Raw genomic sequence first — 20,892 nt, 5'->3', positions numbered from 1 at the left:
TAAAAACTATAATAAGAAATTACTTCTAAATAATATTACACTAATAATAACTTCACACTCTAGGCTTGGTTCACATTTCAAAAACCATGATAGCAATCTGCAGTAATGTTATACCATCCAGATGACTGATAATAATATAACAACCCACATTTCTAGAGTGCTTTGAGGTTTACAGAATGTTTCCTTCTCAACAGTGTAGTTGAGATAATTGACCTTAGCTCTCTGTCTGTGATCCTGTGAGGGCAGGAGTTATGATCCCCACGTTAAAGATGAGGAAACGGAGCCTCTGAGAGTTTCTGGATCTTTGCCCAGAGTCAGATAGCTAGTAAGTGTCAGAGCTGACTCCAGGTTCAGGGCTCCCACCCCCATGACCCCATCCTCCTCAGCATATGCCTTTGTTACATGAACACCACTGGCTGGTTCTCATCCATCTAGTGACCAAGACAGCCTAACTTTAACTGAATGGCCACGGTTGTATGGCAGGTGCTTTGATTAGGTTAAGGAAACTCTCCCAATCCACATTTACTCGGACTCTTAGAGAGGGGCTATGACTTGGAGAGATTTAAGGACTTGTCTGCCTGTGGTGCTAGAGATGTCTTGAACCCAGGCCTTTCTGGCTCCAGGGCTGACTCTCCTAACATTTGGCTACACTATGTCTTGTTATTGTCTGCTCTGTGAGAAATAGCCTCCCCATTCCAATGGTAGAGTTGGGTATTGTGGAGAGCTATACATGGAAGTGGATTTCCCAGCACAGAAATCTAATACATGCACTGCTGCCTGTTTCACAAATCAAATTGAGTCATAAGGAACTTGTTTAGGGCATAAATGTACATTTCTGGATATCTCTGTTATCTTTGTGCAAGAAGATAATAGCTTTGGATCTCATCTTTTCACTGTAAGATTTATTCCCTCAGATGAAGCATGAAATCCACTGTCTTTTGGCTTCTGGTCACTATCGAAGGAAGTAGCAGAAATGTTATGGGAGTCTTCTGAGGGTAGCTGTTGCTGGCAGAATCGTGAAGGATGGGATGTAACTACTGCTATAGGAGGCTACTGCCCATGGTGCGAGTCTGGAGTATTACTGATGTCAGCACCAGGCCTGATGGTGGGGTTTGGTAATCTTGCTCAGTCAGAGAAATCATGGTGGGATCCCAGAAATACGAATGCTCTCCATGTTCTGTATCTGCAAAGGACAGGACCCCACAAGAAATGCTGCTCCAATACAGTGATAGAATCCCTACCACTGTCCCCTTTTGGCTGGAGTATTAGAGGAGGTTGGAGGGTCAGGAGGAAGTCATGATCTTCTTCAGTAGATTGCAAGTTCTGAGGATTTCAGTTGGGAAATATGCATTAAGAAAATGAAGTAAAGTTTTTACAGTATTCAGAACTGAAAAGATACTTGGCTCTGGAGCCAACGGACCCAAGTTCAAGTCCTGTCTCTGATGCTTCCTACCTATGTGACTTTAAAAAGGACTCTTCACTTCTCTAGGGGTCAGTTTCCTCATCTGTAAAATGAAAGGGTTGAACTGTATGGCCTTTCACATCTAAACTGGTGGTCCTCTGATAGAATGTTGGCCCCATCATTTAACAGATGAGGCCTAGAGTGAATAAATGAATAAGCGTTTGTGCACCTACTGTATGCCAGTCACTATCCTAGGCCCTAGAGAAACAAATGCAAAAGTTAGATGGTCTCTGCCCTTCTAATCAGAGTGGTCGGGGTGGGGAGGAAAGTGACTGAGTTCTCTGCTGCCTGAAATGGTCTTTCTTCTTGGGTCTGGGATGAGTGTGGTGCAAATTCACCCCTGGCACTCCTGCCATTCACTTGCCAGGCTTTAAGCAAGTCTTAAACAGAAGACATAAAGCCCAACTCTGTCCTACATCCAGTCATTTAAGAAGATAAGGGAGTGGAAGGAAGGAGTGTCTGGATAAGGTGAAATTCAAATGTTAGGTTCCTTTTATTGCAAAAACTGTTCTGGGGAAGCAGCTTGAGCCCAGCTCTAAAAGCCCTTCGGCATCTCTCGATACTCAACTCTGAGCATCAGAATTACCTGAGTGTGGCAGCCAAATGGATTGATGTTGTGGTAGGGGAGGAGAGGCTTCCGTCCCACCACAGACACCATAGATATAATATACAAAGTGAATTTAAATAAGCCACGGTGCAAAGGAGTGATGACCTGGAAAGATTTGTGTCCACTTTGGATAATAAGTGGGAAGTGTTAGGTGCGTTTTCAGTCATGGCTAAGAAAGCTAGCCTCGGAACTCTTTGATAGAGCATAGGAAATAGAGATGAAAGGGCCATTCAGTCTTCTGGTGATTATTCTAGAACTGAAGTCATCAGTTGATGTTTTATCTTATTAATCAATCGCTTGGCATTGTCAACATCAATCAAACTGTTTGCTCTAAACTTTTTCAAAATTAACAATAAGCCAATTTCAGATTTTTGTATGATTTTTTAAATGGTAACCAAGCACTTTTATATCTGCCATGGGATCATCTTGGGCAATTCTTGTTGCCCTTTTGGAGACAGGATAGAGATGCGGACACCCCAGGACTAACATGGTTGTCTGGTACCAGAACTCTGATTAAAACCCAATGCGGGGTGCTTCCCACTCAAATCTATTTTTCAACATTAATTCAAAAATATTTATTAAATGGCTACTATGTTAGGAACTAGAAAAGATACAAAGATAAGTAATACACAGCACGTGACTCCCAGAGAGCCTCGTCTAGGGTGGGTGATGTGTTCTGTGTGCATCTATGAATGGATATTATACCAGCTGTGAGTAACACTTGTGGCATGGTGCAGTCGTCTCCAGGGCTGGGCGACAATGGCTGGACCCCATGGGGTGTGTGATCAGCTCATACCCTACCCTCCCTGTGGTAGCTGGTCACGTGCCTTGCCTCTAATCCAATCACAGCCCAATACTCCCCCCATTCCTTCCCCCATTCCTCTAGGCCCCTCAGTGATGTTGTAACCTTAAACCCAACCCAACATAACAGCATCTATCGCAGCAGCTGCTCAAGCACCATGCATCCCCATGGTGGGGAAATACTGTTAGATAGGCTCAAGTTCAAGCTTGGAGTCCTCTGGTACCCTCACTAGAGGACTGGCATCAGATAGGGAGTCAGGTCTTGCTTCCATCCCCCGTTGACTTGGTCTCCTTGGGCACTCTCAGTGAGCTAAAGTAGCACCATAGGACAGTTTTCTGCTGTGCAGATGTTCTTCTACATTGGTAGAGAGATTTTCCCCACTGGGAGTCCCTGTATCAGTGAAATCACATCCTTGCAAATTATAATGCAAATACTTAAGAGGTTTGTGCTGTAATAGGAAGAACTTTATTAAGGAGGTGACACTGAATGAGTATAACATGATGAAACTGAGATGGGAGGACAGTATTTCAGCCAGAGGGGACATTTGGTCAAGGAAAGGGGCTGAACCTAAGATTTCTCAGGTATGCTGGGCCTCCTGATGAGAAGACACCCTCCCACCATGGGGCTCAGCATGGTGCTGTGTGTGCCTTGAGTCGCCTAGGGCACTCTTGTCAGAGGTGGAACTAGAATTCTGGGCTTTGGCATTCCAATCCCTACCCCACAACTCCTGAGAAAGGCTGGCGAGTTGGGAACCATGGTGTGTGTCTCGAGGGTCAAGAAGATGAACCACAGCCCTATGATGTTGGACCACAGCAGTCAGCTGGAGGCTGAAGCCAGGCTAAAGAATCTGGACTTCATTTATTAGGCAGTGGGGAGCCATTGAAGAGCAGGAGTAAGAGGACTAACGCATTTCAGTAGGAAGATTCTCCTAACAGGGATCTGTGGTCCAGGTCGGAAGGAGATTAGAGGCTGTGTCACCCCATGGATCCTAAGGCTTTCTCTCCCTGGCCCAACAGAAAGAGCAGTGTCATCGTGGGCAGGCGATGACTCTTGTCTCCATCATAGTATGTAGAGCTAGAAGAGACCTTAGCGCTGTCTGCCTCAGCCCTGACATTGTGCAGATGAAAAAACTGATTTAGCCAAGGCCATCAAGGTAAGTAGTCAATCCGTGAGCATTTATTAAGCCCCTGCTGTATGCCAGGAACCACACGAGGCGTGCAAAGAGAAAGCACAAATGGACCCTGCTTTCTAGAGGATCACAGTGTAGCCACGGGAGACGTCATGTCTCTATGTGAGTACAAGCAGGATAGGTAGAGGTTGGGGGAGGAGGAACTTTATTAGGTGAAGGGGGAGGGGATCAGGAAAGGCCTTCTGTATGTAGAAGACTGAGCCTTAAAGGAAACCCAAATTCATAATTCTTTCGACTCTGCCCTTGTTAACTCTCTTAGACTTGACATAAGTGCCTGAATATTCCTGAGTTGAATTTAATTCTGACATTCCCTCCTCATGTGGCTAAGTGTGGTCTTGTTATTGCAGGGAGCCTTCACATACACGTTTATTTTCTAAGCCCCTATTTTAAGCTGCATGAAGAAATCTGGCCTCTTTTCAAATCTACCATATTTTAACCTGCCAAGAGGAATACAGCTATCGTGCTTCCCTGGAACACTACCTAGGCAGAACCTGCTTTGGAGGGGTGGGGAGGAGGGAGGGTTCATTTTTTCCTCTACTCCTTGAACAAAAAGTGGACATCAAGCGCTGTGTTTCTGTTTCCTTTTCAAAATATATTTCTATACAGATGTAATTAGATTGTTCTCTTCCGGTGAACGCTTCCTCGGACTGATCTTTTCATCCCCCGTTTTCTCCTTTCCCAGAATGACCTTAGAGATTCATTTTTGACCTAATGATGCTTCGAGTAGGGGTTAGCTTTTCTTTATGTTATCCCCCATTACCTGGAGGAATGAACACGTTGTCCCCAGGCCTGGAGGCCGCCAGCTCCCACATCCCTCTCTAGAGGCTGCCTCTGTGATCATGTTCCTTGTAGCCTTGTTACATAACAGCTCTTTTCTTAGGATGGACATGCTTTTTAGGCCTTTTAGTTTGGAGTTCGCAGAATACAAATAAACCTCTTTCCTTATTCGATAATCACTTTATAATGCTTGACCTGGTTCAGTATGGCCTTTATATCACAGTTGACAATTGGAGCTTTAGAGAAAAAAAAAAAAAGCCCTTTCTCTTTGGGATCAGCATTTCTATAACACTTTATATTTTTTTTTCTTTTCCATGTAATAATGAAGTCAGTGTTTTCTCCATTTCCAGGAGGACGTTTAGAGAACCCAGCACATAGTAGGCCCTTGATATATGTTTGTTAATTTAATTGAATGAGTCATTCCTGTACTGTTCAAAATCAAAAGCCATTCAGAGTACTAAGAGACCCAAACAATAAGATGGATGTGTCAGGGATTTAGAGACTTAGAGCTGGAAGGGATCTTCCAGGTCAAGTCCAACCCTTACATTTTACAAATGAGGCACCATAAGGCCAGAGGGCATGAGGGATTTGTTCTCGGTCCCACAACTAGTAAGAGGCTGAGGCAGAATTGGAATCCAAGTCTTGTTTACTCCAAATCTGGCAGTGTAACATTATTATACCACCCTGCCTTTCACACACGTGCAGGAATATTGGTGCAGCAGAGCCAAAAACATCTTTCTGCCTTCTCCTGAACAGTGACCAATGGAGCCAGACCTGAACCTTAACAGGAGCATTGACATAACTCCGCTCTGTCCATGGCTGGGACCAAGTCTTGTTCATCTACAGCAGTTTTTCCACCGAGCGGTGAAACCCAGCCCTGGTGCTACAGAACAAGCTGCAGGGGCTGAGGCCAGGCCTTTTGACATAGAATTGTTTTCTTCCTGTGGTCTGTGGGCAGCTCCCAAACATCCCTTCAGCTCTATATCCCGCTGGAAAGAGTGCACACTCTGGAATCCAAAGACGACCTTTCAGATCCTGCAAATCACAGAACATCCCTGGCTCTTAATTCCCTCGTTGATAAATTGAAGGGGTTGAATTAGGTCCTTTCTACCTCTAGATTTGTGACCCTACGATCTCTGCAGAGTCAGGAAGATATTTTGTTAATTTTTTTGTTTTTTGTTTTTATATTTATAATTCATTTATTGTAGTATTCTTTTTTTAAAATTCTGGGTTCCAGTTCTTTCCCTCCCACTCCTCTCCCATCCACTGAGAAAACAAGCAGTATGATATTAATTATATATGTGAAATTGTGCAAAACATTTCCATATATCCGTAGTGCCCCCCAAAAAAGCAAGAAGAATCAAGTGAGAAAATTATACTTCCGAGCACTCAAAGTTCATCAGTTCTCTCAGGAGGTAGATAGCGTTGTTCATTATGGGCTCTTTGAAATTGTCTTGGTCAGAGTAAATAAGTCTTTCACAGGGGATGGTTATTACAGTATCGTTGTTATTGTGCATAATAATTGACTGGTTTGGCTCATTTTACTTTGCAGTTCATGTAACTCTTCTCAGCACAGTTGTATTCCCTCACAATCATGTACCTCAGCTTGTTCAGCTATTCCCCATGGATGGGCGTACCCTAGATTTCCAATTCTTTGCTACCACAAGAAGAGCTACTATAAATATTTTCATACAAATAGGCTCTTTTCCCTTTTCTCTGACCTCATTGGGATACTGTCCCTAGTAGCAGCATTGCTGGGTCAAAGGGTAGTCTTAGTTTCACTGCCCTTTGGGCATGGTTCCAAATTGTTCTCCAGAATAGTAGGATGACTTCACAACTCCACCAGCAGTGCATTAATGTCCCAGTTTTTCCACTTTCCCTGCAGCATTTGTCATTTTCCTTTTCTGTCATATTAGCCAACCTGATAGGTGTGACGTGGTACCTCAGTTATTTTAATTTGCATTTCTCTAATCAATAGTGATTCAGAGCATATTTTCATAGGACCATGGAGAGCTGTGCTTTCTTCTTCCAAAACTGCCTATTCATATCCCTTGACAATTTTATCATTTGGGGGATGAAAGCCAGGAATTTATTGAAGGGGCTCAGCAAGTTAATCTAAGGCAGATTTCCAGGGGAGAGGAAGAGTGGCGTAGGAGATAGAGAGATGGCCCCTGAAAGCAGGACAGCCCCAATCCTCTCCCTGATACATTCCTGGTAGGGCACAGTAGGTTCTGGTCTACATTGGTCCAGAGCTGGATAAAATCTTAAGTCTTTTCCCAAAACAAGTAAGCCTGACAGGTTTGACTACCATACAGGGGATATCCCCAAAGACTTAATATAAAGCCTCACCAAGACTTTTGGGGACACCTTTTGCAGGTGTCTGAGTCATGCTGATTCAAGACTCTAGGCTGGGATGTAGGCAAAGGAACCTTTTCATAAAGGGTATAGAGATGGGGAAAGGAACTCAATGAGCCTGATTCCCTGCAAAGTGTATGCTTGCTTCATCCATCCTTACTCATCCCCAAATAGTCCCTCTTCTGTTACAGGCTTTGTGTAGGCCTGAACACTCACTGCCTGGTACCCCATGCTTCCTGCGACTCTAGGTGCCTTGGCTTCTTTTGGGATAGAGTCTATATCTAAAATCCATAAAGTCATTCTGTTCTGTGCAGCTTATGATTCAGCTCAGCCTTTACTGACATGTTAAATTTGTCTTCTTTTCAAAGCTTTGTTTTTCCAAGTATCTATAGCTAAAAATACACACTTAGGGTGGCCATTTAGGCCACCCTTTGTACAGGGTATTAGAAAATGAAGCCCCCATTAGGCTGTGTCTGATCGCTGACTCAGTTGTAGGATCCTCCAGAGCTCCTGGAGTACCCTGTTTGGTTTTTGTTTTAATTTTATTTTTTCCTACGAGTTTAATAACCACAAGTAAACATGAACATGTCCCAGAACTTCAGTGTGCTCATCTGCATGTAAAATGAGGAGTTTGGCCTAGATTGTCTCAGTGGTCCCTTCTAGGTCTAAATCTATGAACTTGTCATCTTGTGTTTTCTAGATCAGTCAGTCAACAAGTATTGACTAGTTCTAGATCATGGGCCAGTATACAGAGAACAGCAAAAAAAGCATGGTCTGTGAAGCACAAAGTGTTCTTGTGGGCGGTTTCTTGTGCGTATATTAAACTGAACAAGGCAGGCACAAAATGACCCGGTTCTCATCCTCTTTTGGACTCGTTATCACTAGTTTTTTGAACAGATTCATTTCTAAGCCATTTTCCTTTTAAATACCATTTTGAAGGGGAAGGCTCTTCCCCAGAACCCCTTTCCATGGTCCTAGAAATGGTATGATCCATTAGATCATCCAGTCATTGGCCCCATTGAGGCACAAAGACCTGGAGTCTTCTATGACCAAGGCCTTGACAGCTCAGTTAGACTCAGTCCAAGTGAAACATTGTATAGGGGGAATGTCCCTGAGAATGGGGACCATACCTGAACTCCCCTGGTGCCTGGCACAGCGCTTCCCTTTTTGAGGTGAAGGGAACTCACTGGGTGTTTACATTTGAGCCTTCTTGGATGAGCTTTAGCAGTGGATAGCTCCCTGCCTCCTTCTGGGTTTCCTGCCTAGGAAATAGACAGTTCCACTGGGGGCTGACCACTGTCATAGCACCGTGTGGAAGGGACTTAGAGTGAGCCAACTACTGTCAGGTTACACAGCCAGTGGGTCCGGTTCCATGCCAGAGTGCAAGAACTCAATTGTATCTCCTTTTGGTCAGAAGCAAGGTTTAAGTTGTGATACCGGCAACTGTATTTCACCTCTTGGCAGAGAGAGACCTTGTGCTTCTATCAAATGTTAAAGGCATCGGGCTGTTGGGTTATGAGGGGCTGATGGGTTCATCCTGCCAGTTAATACAGGTTAGAAAGAAATCCATAATGCGATGTCGCAAATAGAGAGTCAGGAAAACTTGGGTTCCAGGCCTGGATATGTAACCCTGGGTAAGTCCCTCATCTTCTCTGTGCCTCAAGTCCTCTCCATGAGGGCCCCACATCAATGGGGGTCACAGATGGAGGGTAGGTGGGAGAGAGGGATAAGTATTTGTTCAGTAATCCCATGATCAGAGACCGTACTACACCTGTACATTTCTCCAGTGTTTAGAAGGACAATAATAGAAGAATCTAGCCACAGGTTTTAGCTTTAATTGTGTTACTCAACCATTCCATTTTCACCCTGTGTCTAATACACCATGACCCTCCTTACTGTTCTTTCACAGATGAAACAGACTGTATATCCTTCTTATAAGTGTGGAGCCCTAAAGGCAATGTTGCCTAGTAACTAGAGACCCAGCCTTGGGCTCTGGAGGCCCTGGGTTCAAGGCCTACCTCTGATTCATGTGATCTTGGACAAAGCCTTGACCTGCTCAAGGCCTCCAGGCAATGCTCAGACTGGAAACTGCTCTTCTGAATTGGTGGAGGGAGTTTCCTCACCAAGAGTTCCCATCCCAATGGAAGGAAAGCCAAAGTGCAGAAGTCAACTTTTGTGTCCAAATTAAAGGCAGGAAGAGATCATGAGGGCATCATTGTACGCCATTCCAGGGGCCAGCAAGTCTGGCCCATCCTTAGTGTTTATATAACACTTTACAAACAAAGCTGAAGTAGCCGAATTATTAATTTGAAAGTTGTCCTCAAAAAAGACACTTATACTGTGGAAACTCAGACTTTTGGTGCCAATGAGAAGAGAAGCACGATACTGTTTGTCTCGTGAATTGCACTGCCACACCACTTTTATCGTTATGCCCAAGTACAGTAGGATGGTGGACGCCACCAGTCATCTTGAAATATCCTAAGTACATTGTAATTGGAGACAGGGAGAACACAGCTAAGTAAAATCAGTCATTAACTAAAGCCATAGATCAACCAAACCCAGCATGAAAACAAAATGGAACAGGGCAAGCCAGGCTTGCTGAGTCAAATGGGGCCTGAGTTGGGGAATGGCAGCGACAACCCAGAACATTAAATGGGCTTGTCCATTATTGGCTTCTGTATCTAGAAGGCCCAGGAAGTCTACTTGACTTTAAACTTAGGTGAGGGGGTAGGAAGGGAAGTTTTAATTTTAATTTTTCTCTTACCAGACCTTTTCCTGGAAATTGCATACTAGTATCAAAATGAACAGACACTAATTAAGCTTATCCTCCTTTCTTTCCCTTCCCTTTCCACCTAATGAACAGTGAAGTGAACATAAGACAAATGATCCAGGGGAACAAGAGACATAGGAGATGACCTCTCCCACCTACCAGTCCCTCTGTCCTCCCTGTGTCCCCAGGGCTTGTCTTTGAAGATGCCCATTATCTTTAAGGAGCATGTCTGCTCCCCACTGGAAGAAAGAAATGATCACCCTTTCATCTCTTTCACCGAAAACCGTGTTACTGCTGCTGTTCAGTCATTGCAGTCATGTCCAACTCTTCATGACCCCCATCGGAGGTTTTCTTGGAAAAGGTGCTAGAGTGGTTTGGCCATTTCCTTCTCCAGCTCATTTTACAGATGAGGAAACTGAGGCATGCAGACTGAAGTGCCTTGCTCAGGGTCACATAAGTGTCTGAAGCCAAAACTATATTATCCCCTCAGAAAAATTGGCAGGTGATGGCCATAAAGCCAGGCATGAGAGGAAGCAGGCATTGTTGTATTTAATATCTGAGAAATCAGATAATTTCCCATGAAGAGGTAAGCCTTCTTCATCTGTTTAACTCTCAGAGGATTGTAAAGGCCAGACAACTATAGGAAGGGAAAGGAAACCTAGAGTTGGTTTACAAAGATCTGAATCTGTGAATGTAAGTAATTTGCCTGAAGTCATTCTGGTAGCCAGGAGCAGGGGTGGGTTTTGAACCTAGGTTAGATTAGGCAAGCCAGACTCTTCCTGGGGAATATTTACAGGCCCATCTTGGGCTGAAGATGAGGAGGCATGATGCCTGCATATTTATACATAGCAGGGCGCCTCTGCGCTCTTTTTGCATCTCACCCTAAAATGGGGGCGGGGGGGGGGTGGATTCAGGGCCCCAGACCAAGGATCTGGGAGCGACTCCCTCATAAGTAAAGGGGCTGATCCCAGACCCTCTTGGCATAGCTTTCTCCCTCAGCCAAATGTCAAACTCTCCTTTTCTATGTCTGATCAGTGACCTGGGCTGAATCGGCTTGTTTTCTGTCCCTTTAGAGCTCTGTTTCTCCTCAGCCAAAACATCCCTGATATTTTCTTTGTGAAGGGGTGTTGTTCATGTGGACCTCCTCCGGTTTCTTGTAGACCTTGGCCTGGCAGCCTTCCCTTCCTTCCCATCTCTCCAGCTTCTCCCTGTGCCACTGAAAGTTGTCATCCAGTCTCAGGCCAAGTTCAGAACCCTGAGCCTCGGAGCGCCTCTGCATTTCTCTTCAGCACAGGTCCAACTGAGCCTGACTTTCCCCGCTTGTACCAGCTCCAAGCCCAGGCCTCCTCCCTGCCAGGAAGTGAGAACTTCCAAGGCTCACCAGCAGGCGGCAGTGCTGAGAACATCGGCCTGCTTGCCTGCCTTTTCTCTCCCATGCTGGTGGACTCCTCCTGGGGGGCTGCCTGGTTCTAGCTAGAGTTTGGAGCTCAGTGAGTTAATTAGTCCACAAGTGAGCCAGTGTTCTTTGGGGACATGGAGTGAAGAGGGGATTATGTTACACTTCGATGCATTTTTCAACCAGACCTGTGGTTTCATTCATTTAAAGAAACTCCCTCCACCAGTGCCAGGAGGGGGTGGGACCTGTAGCATTGAAGGGTACCCTGGGGCACCGCCAGCTGAAGGGACCCGCCCACCTGGGGTTGGACAGCCAGGTTAGATCAGAGGGACTTTTTAGCTGCAGCTACCACTGCATACTATTTTCTTCCCAGTTTCCAGCCATTGAAACGTAGTCAGCAAGTCCCCAAGTCTGGGGCTGAAACAGAAGGTCCTGAGTGGGGGAGTACTCCTGCGCCCCAGCATCCAGCTCTTCAGATGAACTCTAGTGAACCCCTGGCTCCTGTAATCCCACACCCCATGATTGAAGGGCAGAAATGAGGCATCCCCTCTGAACTAGTGATGAGTTGGGGGGCATAGATCACCGGGAACATTATGGAGATAAGAAGCAGTCAAGGAATAAGCAAACGTGTTTGTCACCAGAGCCTGAAAATGGCTTCAGTAGCAAGAGCAGGCTGAATTATGCAACACATAACTTAATTCCCCGGGCCCCAGCTGTTTCATTTTTCCTGCCTGGCAAGGATGGAACCTTGAATGACAGATGTAGGCAGAAGCACTGATTGCACCATCGGCCACATGCTGGAGAGTGACCTGATTCTAACAGTGGCTTCCAGCATGCTGGCGGGCCCATGTCGGGCTGCCCAAGGCCAAGGCTAGAGCAGTCCCATGCATCAGGTATGCTTTGGATTCCAAATGAGAGTTTCTGTATTTTAAATGTGACATAAGAGAGAATCTGTTCCATGGGGGAAGGGGGGGGGGGGGGAAATGCTCTTCATTTGGGATTGAAAAAATGAGCTTTAATTACGTTGCTTTTAATTGTTAGTACCATAACATAAATTTAATATCATGATGATAAAGAGAAATAAATCGTGGTTAATATCTGAGCAAGCAGAGGTGATATCCAGGACCAGTTCGGCCGTCTCTTGACAGTATTTCATTTGCAGTAAGGATAAAACCAACTCTTTCCCAAGCTTTGCCCCTGATGTGTTAGGCCATGCCATTCTTTGCTGGGTGGGACTGAGGAGGTGACTGCATTTGAGAGGTGACAGATGTCACAGATGGGAGTTGGAGATGTGGAAGATCATGCCTTCCTTGAGATGAGTGGTGTTTTGGGGTCAGGAATGTGGACAATCTCATGGTTGGTTATACCTGTCCCTACAAGGGAGACCACCATAATGGGATTTGGAGAAGCAGTTGGATATGGAAACACAGGTTGGCAGAGCTTCATTCTTACCCAAATTAGGAGCAAAAAACAGAGCTCTTGGTCTCCCTAGGATTCCATCTCCCTTCATTCTGCTCATATCAGGCCTTACCCTGTGTTTCAGAGTTTCTAAAAAGTGGAAACTGAGGTGCCTGAGGCAGCCACGTGTGAGACTGGGCAGGCCATAGAAATTAGGGAGGACTCAAGTTTGAATTACACTTCAGATACTTATTAGCAATGAGACTATGGTATGTGTGTGTGTGTGTGTGTGTGTGTGTGTGTAGTTCTTAATTTTCTCTCTCCTTTCCATCCCCTCGCCCACCCATTGAGAAGGCTAGAAATATGATACCCATTATACACAGAAAGTCATGCAAAATATATTCCACATTTAGCCATGTTGCAAAAAAGAAAAAAAAGTGTAAAAAAATTCTTCATTCTGTACTCAGAGTTCATCAGTTCTCTCATTCCCTCTCCCTCTATCTCTCTCTCTTCCTCTCTCCCATTCTTTCTCTCTCCCTCTCCCTCTCCCTCTCTCTCTCTCTCTCTCATAGCATTCTTCATCATGAGTCCTTCAGAATTGTTTTGGATCATTGCGTTGATCAGAGCAGCAAAATCTTTCGCAGTTGATCCTTGGAATACTTCTGCTGTGTACAGTGTTCTTGCGGTTCTGCTCCCTTTGTTTGTTGAGCTCAGTTTTCTTGTCAGTAAAATGAGACTTCTAATAGCCCCTACCTCTGAGGGGTGTTGGAAGAACCAAATGAGTTAATATATGGAAAGTGCTTTGCAAAGAGCACCTCAGCCCAGAACCCTGGGTCCTTCCAGCCATATTTTAACCGTTCTGTCCCGTTGTGTCTCAGCCAGATCTGCAGCTGTGTTGTGTGTGATTTTCAAGGCAGGAATGAATCATGTACAGGGAAGAGACAGGCCTACATGATGCCTTTCACCAGCCCAGTAATCTTTTTTCATGACACAGTTGTACAATCAATCACTGTATTTTACATCTGAAGCCTTGTTTGTAATGGAGAAACCCTTGAAATCATTAAGCTGTGGTAGAATATCTGAGCAGGATATCTTGGCCAAAGAGGGTTTGAAAATGAGGAGGGCGAGAAAAAAATGAACTTGGAGCCTTGTGGTCTTACTAAGGAAGCTGCCAATTATTTTGGCCGGTTTCTTTTGGAAGACTAGTGGTATGTGACGAAATGGCCTGCTAAATCTTTCTGGAAAGATCTTACTGACCTCCGAGTCAGCTCCAGTGACCCAGTAGGCAGGACACTGGGAGCTTCTGAGTTAAGCCCTCCTGGGTTCCACTGAAACAGAGAAGGGAGATTTTTTTCACTTAGATTATGGTCTTGAAGCATTTAGTGCTTTTCCTGCTTATAAATGAGTGACTCTTTGAGTCTGGGAGCAAACAAAAGAGCTCAAATGATATTGGGGAGTGGGGAAGGACTGAACGTTTATTAAGCACCTGCTACATACAGCCACTGTGCTGAGCATTTTATTTGAGCCTCACCACAACCCTGAGAAGTCGTTACTGTCCCAATCATTATCTTACAATTGCCATGCATGCAGTTTGCTTAGAGATGACGAGAAACAACCTAAGTCTTTTGGGAGGACCACTGGATTTGGAGTCAGGCAAGAACTGACTGAATCCTCTATCTCATGTGTAGTCACGAAAATCTACTAGGGATCAGGCACTGTGCTAAGGGCTGGGGATACAAAGAAAGGCGAAAAACAGTCCCTGTCCTCAAGGAGCGCATCTAAGGGAGGAGACGCCGTGTCAACAGCTATGTACAAGCAAGCGACAGGATAAATGGGAGAGAATCAGCAGCAAGGATTCTAGTAGCCTAGGAGACCAGCCTAGGAGGCGTGTGACCTTGCAAAGTCATATTCCCCATCTGAGTTGGGTGCTTGGTGCTAGGAGGCTCTGAAGACAAGAAGGCAAAAACAAGGAACTAGAAACATGAGGAATTTGCTAAAGAAGTAACCAGTTGTTTTGCCTATGAGGAGCATTTAGGTGATTATCATTCTCATTATCTTAGATATGATTGCCATGGAGAAAGATTAATGAGAACTCAGAGACTATTGAAATATTTCTTCATTTCAACCAGTGTCAGTGGATAGATATAAAATGGAGCTCAGGCCTGTCTTCCCATCTGCCCCTTGGAGGTCCAGAATCTTGAACTTGACATGTCTAACAGTGAAGTCACCTTCCCCTTTTAATTTATACTTTTTTTCACTTCTCTCTCTGTCTCTCTGTCTGTGTGTGTGTGTGTGTCTCTCTCTTTCTCTCTCCTTCTCTGTCCTCTCTTCTTCCTCCCACCCACCTCAAATGTACCAGGGTACCACCATCTTCCCAGACACCCAGGCTCATCACCTTGGGGTCCCCTTTGTGTGTTCTCTCCTCCCACACTTTGAGTCAATTCCCAAGTCCTGCTGCCGCAGGATGGCTTGCATCTGGATCCTGGCCCTCCCCTCTCCTCCCACAGTGGGCACCCTAATAGCCACCTGCCTAATTGGTCTTCTTGTTCCCTTCTCTCCATTGGAGGGGCTGTCTGCTACAGCTCTGCCTGAGAAAGTGTGCCCCTCTTTTTACCAAAAACTCTTTAGTGACTCCTTGTGTCTTTGTCCTCTGTTCTCATCCTTCCATATTCTGCTCTGTGTAAAGTGGACTCTTCTCCTCACCAAACCTGATCTCAGTTCTGATGCCCCATCCTTCCCACCCTTCCGTGCATCTCTCCCTTTTCAGATTCCTCTCCTCGCTATGCTTTGCCTGGACCTCACCTTTACATTTCACTTTTCCTCATAACTCCCATCATCTTTCCTCCATTGGATAATTCTGTGATTCCTTAAGAAGAGGACTTGCCTTGCAGCTGTCTTGGTTGCCTGTGATGCCCTGTACACAGTAAAGATGTGATAAATATTTGTTGAGTGGGATGGAACCTGAGGAGATAAATTCTCAATTAAATGAAATCCATTTGAACTAGCTCAGTTAGTATGAGTGGCATCTGAGTGTAGAGAAATGGCACCAGATTAGGAGCTCACAGTGCTGGGTTTGTCTCTAACTAGGCACAGAACCTTGGCCAAGTCATTGGCCATCACTTCTTTGGGTCTCAGGTTTCTTCATCTGTTTAAACACAGAAAAGGGACTTGGCCCCCACTGAGCCCCAGGGTTCCTTCTTGCTCTGAGATTCCAGCTGTTCCATTTTTTCTTTTCTCAGCCATTACATAGCCTCAGTGAGCTTTGAAAAACCCATGGCCCAGAGAAGGGGTGCCATGCCAGGTGTCACAGCTGGCACATAGTAGGGCTGCCAGTAGAACCTCAAGTTGCTTGGCTGGACCAGTTACATCTGCCAGGTCAGACCAGAGTCACAGCTATAATTTAATATTACTGGAGAGATACACAAATACACATTGACTTTTGTCTCCCCCATTTCAAATGTACCTATGCTGTACTATTGTGTATTAAAGCAGGTGAGTGGATCTTTCCTGGTCTGAGGTTCTCCATCTGCAAGTCTAGGAGTTACACCACAGATCTCAGATTTAGAGACAGAAGGGCTATCTGAGGCTGTTGAATCTGAATCTAACCCCTTCGTTTGACAAAGAAGTAAACTGAGGCCAGGGTGGTTTGAAGCTAGCAGCCATCCAGCTAAATTCTCATTTTGCACAAGAGGAAACTGAGGCCAAGAGAAGTCTCATAAGATCAAGGATTCAGAGCTATAAAGGACCTCAGGGATCCCTTCATTTTACAGATGAGGAATCTGAGTCCCAGAGAGGTGAACTTAGATTCCAGGATTGTCCAGGTGGGAGTGATGCCCAGGTCGTCCTGACAACAAGGCCTGTGCTAACTCTTCCATGATATTGCCTCACAGATACTGTTACCAGAGGAAATAACATAATGTCATAAATGTTCAGGAAAATTCATGAAATTATCATTTTGTAGTGTTTCCCCCTAGTGAAGTTTTCTACTCTCTGCAGGGGAAGGTTTACTGATCAGATCAATAGTTCAGTGAGATTGGAAGAATCACTTTTGACCTCCTCAGGAGAATCCACAGTTTTTAAGGACTTGAGCACACTGCTGCTATGAATATTAGTGAATTCTCCTTCTAAATGAGCCTTATCGATTCATTCAAGGGGGCCCAGGCCCTGCAGGGTGTCTCCTCGGAAACGTTTCCCTAATACTTAGTTCCCATTACTGGGGATGTTTGAAAATTACAAAACTACATTTCTCTAGTTTATATAATTTAGGCTTTTCCCCCATTACAATTATGCTTATTTGGGAGAGTTCAAGTGCCTATAATGGCTTGAGATTGACAAGAAGAATGGCGCTGTAAGAAATCCTGGGTGCTTTGTACAATTTTAAGGCACTCATTTGGAAGTCAGCTTTATTTTACAAATGTAACTGCAGCTTTTCAACTTTTCACCCTTGCTACCTAGTACGCCATGTTCCTTACCTACCAGCGTGGTTAGAAGCCATAATAGGCCTTCTGGGCTCCCCCCGACTCCCGCCCCACTCCATGTTTTCCTGAGTTTGAGGGAGATTCGTAGATGACAAATGTTTCAGCTACTGAAACAAATGACTTTCTCCTATATCCAAACGCCATTTAGTTAAACAGATAAATTCTTTTCAGAAGTGAATCTCCCATGGGGGAAAAGGTAATTGTTTTTGCCAAACTGAAATCTCACTTTATCCAGCTATTAGGTTTCTAAGCTACCTCCTCGCATTTGTTTCCGGGGCCTTTGTGTGTGTTGAAGGATTCTGCCTCCTATCTGAGGGCTCTTAAGACATTCCCCTTGAAAAATCAGTAAGGCCAAAAATTAAATTCTATCAGCTGAATTTCTTTTTTGCATTTGTGATTCAGTTGACTTTACCAAATGTTCACTGTGCACTTCCTGTGTATGAGGCTCTCTGCTGGCATACTGGGGAATATACATGTGAGTAAAATTCAATGGACATCTAACAACTAATGTGCTAAGTGTGATCAGAAGAGCGCAAAAGAAGCATCTGGGAAATTCCATATCCTCTTGAAAGACATGAGCAAAGGCTTCATGCAGTAGATGGCCTTTGAGCTGGGCTCCCCCCAAATCAGTAAAACTCTGACAAATTGATATATTTATCGGAGAAGGGGGGGAAGTATTTTGACTAGCTGGGCCAGAGTGTGAGAGATGTGGAAAATTATGTGGAAAGGTAGGTCAAGACCTTATCTTGGACTGCCAGGTATGCCAGACTGAGAAGTCTGTACTTTCTCTGGGGAACCATTGAAGATTTATTTTTTTTTTTCCCCGCAGGAAAGTGAGTTGTTTAGAGCTTTACTGTAGGAAAATTAATCTGGCATCAAGAATACAGACTTATGAGAGTAAAACTAGTTGATAGGTTTTTGCTTTTGTCCATTGACCTCAGTGAGGGTGATATCAGTGGTAATGGAAAGGAAGGCAGAGAACATTACAGACGAAGAATCCAGAGATTAAGTGAATTAAGGTGGGATGGTCAGAAATAATAATCGCAGATGAAGTCAGGAAGTTTTGAGCCTGGGTGACTGGAAGGATGATAATCGAGGAGATTGAGGTCTGTACCTGAGGTCACACTTAGGGCATTAACTGCTATACCACAAAATGATAAGACCTTGGCCTCTTCCAACTCTGGTAGTCTGTGATTGTTCCCGCCAGAGCTGTGCTCTTGCACACCAACATAGAATAAATGTGTGTATACATAAGTATGTTTGTGTGTATGCATGTACATATATATATACATACAAAACATCCGTACAATCGCACACATACACTCTACAGAGGGGATGCAAATCCTAAGGTGAAAAATGTATATCTCTAAACACATCAAGAAAGGAGAGAAAGATCAGTGAATTGGGGATGCAACCAAAAAAAAAAATGGGATAGGGAAAAGTCATCTCATTGGGTTTTGAAAAGTACATACACGCACACACACACACACACAAGCACACACGTTTAGACATTTGCACACTCCCAAATTATGGTCCTGCATTCTCATTTCTGGAAAGTAGCTTCCTGTATACAGCCTTGTTTCTCTTACCCCAGGAGTCCCAGGTTTGCTGCCAAAAGTCCCTTCCTTGAAAATGATAGAAGAAATCCATCCTTTTAGGAAACTCCTTTCCCCCTCCATCAAATGAGTCTCATTTTGTATCTCCCACCGACATGTCTTTGCAGAGACTACGTGCCAAGAATGCCTTTCCTCCTCCCTGCAGCCTCCACTCCTCTCAAGCATGACATATTCCTGGAGACCTTCTCTAATTTCTTTAGAGCTCTAAGGGCATGTATTTACTTTAGGTATGGTTCGCGTATACATATTATCTCCGCGATCAAATGTATGCTCCTTGAGGGCAGGGATTGTTTCAATTGTATTGTCGTAGCCCCGGAGCCTGACTCCTAAGCGTTCTGATTAATTACTTCTTCCCATAACCTGCCATCTTTTCTTGGGCCATGAGAACTAGAATAATATAAACTATTTGGGGCCAGGTAAGTAGAGGACAGGTAAAAATTACATGCTGCTCGATTTAATGACAGAATTTTGCTCTGCTAATTGCTGTTAATTTGTTAAATATACTTTGTAATGACTTTTTATTAACCATAAGATTCAATACTTGGAACATGGGGTCTTAACCTCATTACAGTGACCTTGTTAGAGAGAGAGAGAGAGACAGAGAGAGAGAGAGAGAGAGAAATAACTGTTTCAGTGTCACTGTCTTCTTTTGTAGTCTCATATATTTAATGCATGTAAAAACCTGATTTTGAGGAGTCCTTCAGTTTCACCAGATAACCCAATGGGACCTGGACCCAAAAAAAGGTTCAGGCTCCTACCTTAGAGGTGACTCTTTTTGATCCCAGATCATCTCTTCTCTCTGGTGTGGAGATTATTGACTTCAGACTTGTATCTAAGAGGATTTGGTGACACTGAAAACATGTCTTTTCCATGTTCCCCTCCATCTCGAAGATACACTTTGTGCTAACAAATCAGTAGTCTGTCTCATGGGATGGGACAGATTCCCATGAGCCACTGTTGAGAATCACAGAGTGCAGTGTCAAAGTCAATACCCAGCTTTTAAGATGAATATATTTTCAGTCCTATTGACCTTGACCATGTATAAAGATTATGTGTTAACCCAGAGAATGCTCTGAAATGATCTGTGTGGGCCCGATTAAAAGAATTCCACACTCTAGGCCAAGCTAGAATTATCTACTGCCTTAAAGTCAGAGCTGAGGGTAAATGCATTCGAGGTTAATAGATTGATGAAGGCTGTTTTGTCAACTCGTAAAAAGGTGAGAGAATGAAATTTTGATAATAAATAGTTTGGCTGAGCAAACAGTATATGCAGCTATTATGGACTTTGGAAAATAAGTGAATTTATACTAATGTAGAACATCAGTGGCTGATGGAGTGGTTGAGCTTTGAAAATGAAAAGAATGAGGCCTTTGGAAGACTTTGGAATCCTGTTGACATTTGCTCTGAAAAAGTACATACAATTTAATTCATTACTACACTTTTAAGATAACATTTATAGTTGTGGTATTAACCTCTGTGTGTTTTATTTCGATATTGAGGGTAATTTTGTGGAAGGATTAGCTTTTTTTTTTTTTCCTTTTTATTTGGTGAAAGGGGAAGGGGGAAGAATTAGAAAGTCTTGATACAGGGAATGTTCTGACCTGACCAGTGCCAGCGTTAAAATACTTTTGTTTTTTAAGAAGTACTGTTGTCTAATTAGTTTTGTCATAAACCACAGACTTGGAGCTGAAAGGAATCTCAAAGGCCCTCTGGGCTACCCCATTCATTTTTCAGATGAGGAAACTGAGGCCCAGAGAGGGGAAGTGACTTGAACTATTGTCACCTTGTTGTCCTTTCTTTCCATGGGAAAGGATCCTGCAGTAAAGCAGTGGTTCTGCTCTTGTTCTGCATATTCAGTGTTCTACCAAGAGATGGATTAAGGAACTATATATATTTTTATAATGGAATATGAGGAGATACGCTCATCCTCTGAGAGTACTATTATTATAATTGTGGGATTCCATTGGTTTGGGGATCTCCCAATGAGGATACTCCCGATACAGCTCGGCCCCTCTTCTGCACCTAGAGTCCTACCTAGAGTG

General features: G+C 44.1%; 1 protein-coding gene across 12 annotated transcripts in view; it reads left to right on the top strand.

Moving 5' to 3' along the window:
• Nucleotides 1-20,892, top strand: part of CUX1 (cut like homeobox 1) — a 433,849-nt gene that overhangs the window by 274,311 nt on the left and 138,646 nt on the right. Inside the window, exon 1 of one of the 12 annotated variants that reach the window (XM_072640316.1) lies at nt 3,592-4,024. The exons of the other annotated variants lie outside the window; for them this stretch is intronic. The gene's annotated coding sequence lies outside the window, so the exon portion shown is untranslated. Of the gene's footprint in view, nt 1-3,591; nt 4,025-20,892 lie in introns of those variants that run through there. 12 annotated transcript variants of the gene reach the window in all.

The sequence above is a fragment of the Notamacropus eugenii genome, chromosome 2 (assembly GCF_028372415.1).
Source record: "Notamacropus eugenii isolate mMacEug1 chromosome 2, mMacEug1.pri_v2, whole genome shotgun sequence".
In the NCBI taxonomy this organism is placed as follows: Eukaryota; Metazoa; Chordata; class Mammalia; order Diprotodontia; family Macropodidae; genus Notamacropus; species Notamacropus eugenii.
This window is presented reverse-complemented; position numbering and strand designations above follow the sequence as displayed.